At 39.1% G+C, this 3519-nt stretch overlaps 1 non-coding gene across 1 annotated transcript; it reads left to right on the forward strand.

Annotated features, from left to right (window-relative positions):
* Positions 1 to 1060: 1060 nt before the first annotated feature.
* LOC128132532 (small nucleolar RNA R71) lies at positions 1061 to 1167 on the forward strand. Its single transcript, XR_008230576.1, has one exon. It is a non-coding gene; the product is annotated as a small nucleolar RNA R71 (small nucleolar RNA).
* Positions 1168 to 3519: the final 2352 nt, after the last annotated feature.

A 3519-nucleotide genomic window follows, 5' to 3' on the forward strand; every position in this document is an offset into this window, starting at 1 on the left:
GACGGCTTCAATGAAAGGAATGTTGATTTGAAGAGTTTTAATATGCTCTAGAAACTTCTGATATTCCTCTTCCTGCTTCTCTTTCTTGGCTCGGGCTGGGTATGGCATTGGAGGCTGGTATGGTTTCAAGGGCGGCTGTTCATTTGTTTTAGCAGGGGTACTCGCCGAGTCCATCGGTCCTACTCGGCGAGTAGGACTCTCAGATTGTGAGTGTTGGTTTTCAACTTGTTCTTCCGTTCCTTCCTTCTGTGAGTCCTTGGTTGCTTCAGTTCGAATGGGGACCAAGGGAGTAATGATCTTCCCACTTCTTGTGGTAACAATATTTACTTGTGCGCCTCGTGGGTTGTTCTCGGTTTTGCTAGGAAGCTCACCCGGTGACCTTTGGTTTAGTTGTTGAGCAAGTTGCCCAAGCTGCGTTTCTATGTTGTGGATGGATGCTTGCTGGTTCCTGAGCATTGTTCTTGTTTCTTGGATAGCAGCATCATGGTCACTATGTCTTTTCTCGGAAGCGACCACAAATTTAGTTAGCATATCTTCCAAGCTTGGCTTCCTCTCTTGCACCGGCTCCTCCTTTTGGTAAAAGCCTCTTCCTTTTTGTCTGTACTTCTCCTCCTTGGCCTTCTTATACTCTTCGTAAGGCAGCCACTCCTTCTTTTGTTTGCGCCAGTCCTCATCATACTGGTCACCACTCGAATAACATACTTGTGCCTTTTTGTTGCCGTTCTCATCCAAATCGCAATCTCTAGTGAGGTGAGGTCCATTGCAGTTTTCACAACCCATCCGTATGGCATGGATAGTTTGATCCATTTTGTCCATTCTCCTATCCATGGTTTTTAACATGGCCATGACCGCGGATAAATCTTCAGTAGCAGCGTACGCGGCTCCCCTCGTGACATCATTCCTAGGGTTGTGGTATTCTCTAGAGTGTTTAGAGAATTCTTCAATCAATTCTTTAATCACCGGGGGTGGCTTCTTTGTAAGTGGGCCTTGTGAGTCTAGCAACTGCCGGGTTGTGACATTGACTCCATCATAAAAGATGGAAACTTCTTGCTGGCTGTTTAGATCATGGTGTGGGCAATTTCGTAACAGACTTTTGTACCTCTCCCATGCTTCATATAAAGACTCTCCAGCTTGTTGTTCAAAGTTTGCAATGGCCTTCTTGAGTTTGGCTATTTTGGATGGTGGGAAAAAGTGATCAATAAATTCTTCCTTCATTCTGGCCCAAGTAGTGACTGACCCGGGGGGAAGTGATTTGAGCCAGTCTTTAGCAGCACCCTTGAAGGTTACCGGAAGCATCCGAAGTAGTTGAGTTTTGCGGGTTACATTTGGAATGTTGAAGTAATCAGCAACATCATTTACTTCATCCAAATGTTTGTAGGCATCTTCATGATCTTTCCCATGGAAAGGTATTTCCTTGAGCGCAGCTAGGATATGACCTTTTAGCTCGAAGGTAGCAGTTGTGGGAATTGCGGGTTGCACAAGTCCCGGGCCATGGTCGTCGCGCATCCTCTTCTTCCATTCTCCCATGGGAATCTCATCAATGTTAGCCATAGTGAATGCTAACTCTTCCTCCGATTCGGTTTCTTGTTCGTACGTTGCCTCCTCTTCTTCCTCGGTCTCGTATCCAATATCTTCTTGAATTGGCTCCTCAATTGTCAAGGAATCGCTAGAAGCTCCTGATTTACTGCTCTTCTTTTTCCCAAAAACAGTCTTCAAGTTGGACAATGGTGATTTCTTTGGTGTGCTTGAACTATCCACGTCCTTCCCTTTGTTTCTTTTCAATGCGGATTCGGGATCTTCAAACGGGGGTACCAGTGGTGTGTTTGCTCCTCTGGTCATGAGAGTCCTGAAATTAATCAAATAAAAAAAACGTAAAAAGAACAAAAAGATTGTAAAAAAAAAATTGCTGACTAAACTGCTACTCGCCGAGTAGGTGCGAGTGCACTCGGCGAGTATCAGTGATATTTCAAAAAAAGTTTTAAGTTTTAACCTAACTAAAACAGATACTAAAACCTAATTACTAGTTACTAAATTGCAATAAATGAACTTTATGCAAGTGAACTCACACAAAGGATCGAAAAAATTAGGAATTAGCTTAATTATTTAGAACCGTTCCCCGGCAACGGCGCCAAAAACTTGATGTGTGTAAATTCAACTAGTTTTATCCCTACTTTTTATTAATAATTTGAGCACACAAAGGCAGTGAACCTGTCTTTAAGTGGTATAGATTGATAAGTGAGGTATCGAACTCAGGGAACGGGTAATTAAACTAATAGCTAATTTTAACTAAAACAAATAATAAAAGTAAAGGGTTTTTCTCTAGTTTTGCAAGACTAGAAACTTAGACAAACTAAATTAACTAATTAACTAAAGCAACAACTATTCACCAAATTTGATAAAGATGTTTCTATTTAGGTTCAACCAATTCACTCCTATGGTTATTTAAGTTAAGATGGATTAATTGCTATTGGTTACCAATTATAATAGTTAGGTTCATATTCATTACTCCTAACCCTTAGACAATTAACTAATTTAAGCGTTGATCAAGTGTTTAAACTAATTAATTCCCTAGATTAATTATTTGGATTAAATAAGATTTGTAATGGTTAATTAAGTTATTAATTCAATTAACCTCTTGTTGATGGTTTCTCAAACAAGCTCACACATTAATCTTCCTATTTTCTTATTAATCTTAGTTTCATAATCATTACTTCTAAGCATATGTTTTAGCATTCACATAGACATATGAGGTTAACAATTAAGTGATGTTCATGCAACCTAATTGCCTTCCAATTAACAGAAAATAGTAGTGATTAATACATAAGGTTCTTTAACAAACTTAATTTAATAAATCACCAATAGACAATTAAGCAAAAATTAATAATTAAACCATAGGAGTTCTTTGGTATTCCCCAAACAGAAACAAAAACGAATTTAGTTCATAGTTGCAGTAGAAACAAACACAAAAACAAAGTTTATTAGTGCAAACATGTTTAATTCCTAAGTCTAAGTGGTAGAATTAACCTAATTGCTTGAATTCTTCCAACTCTTGAAGCTTAGGGTTCCTTAGCGCCTTCTGAACCTTTTAGTCGCAGCTGATCCTTCAAAAATCGCTAGGAATGAATTCCCATGGAATAAGGATTCGTCTTTTATAGATATCCCAAAACAGAGGGTACTCGGCGAGTAGCAGAATCAACTCGCCGAGTAGGGTCATACTTATCCGTCTTGAATTAGCAGTTGTAGTTATCTTCTGGCATATCGTCGTGCACTCGCCGAGTAGGGTCGATCTACTCGCCGAGTATATCTCCTTCTTTCACTCTTTAATCTTCACTTGCTTTCCTTTTCTCCTTTTTGCCTCCAAACATATCTTTTGGACTGAAAACACAATTCACAACATTTTAAGTACCTTTTGTCCACATTATTCTCATAATTAATCAAAAATAACTAAGAATATATGATAAATAATTAACTAATTATGCACATATCAATGATGCCATGCAACCCAAATGGACCATGCCA

This window comes from Lactuca sativa, chromosome 2, assembly GCF_002870075.4.
Source record: "Lactuca sativa cultivar Salinas chromosome 2, Lsat_Salinas_v11, whole genome shotgun sequence".
In the NCBI taxonomy this organism is placed as follows: domain Eukaryota; kingdom Viridiplantae; phylum Streptophyta; class Magnoliopsida; order Asterales; family Asteraceae; genus Lactuca; species Lactuca sativa.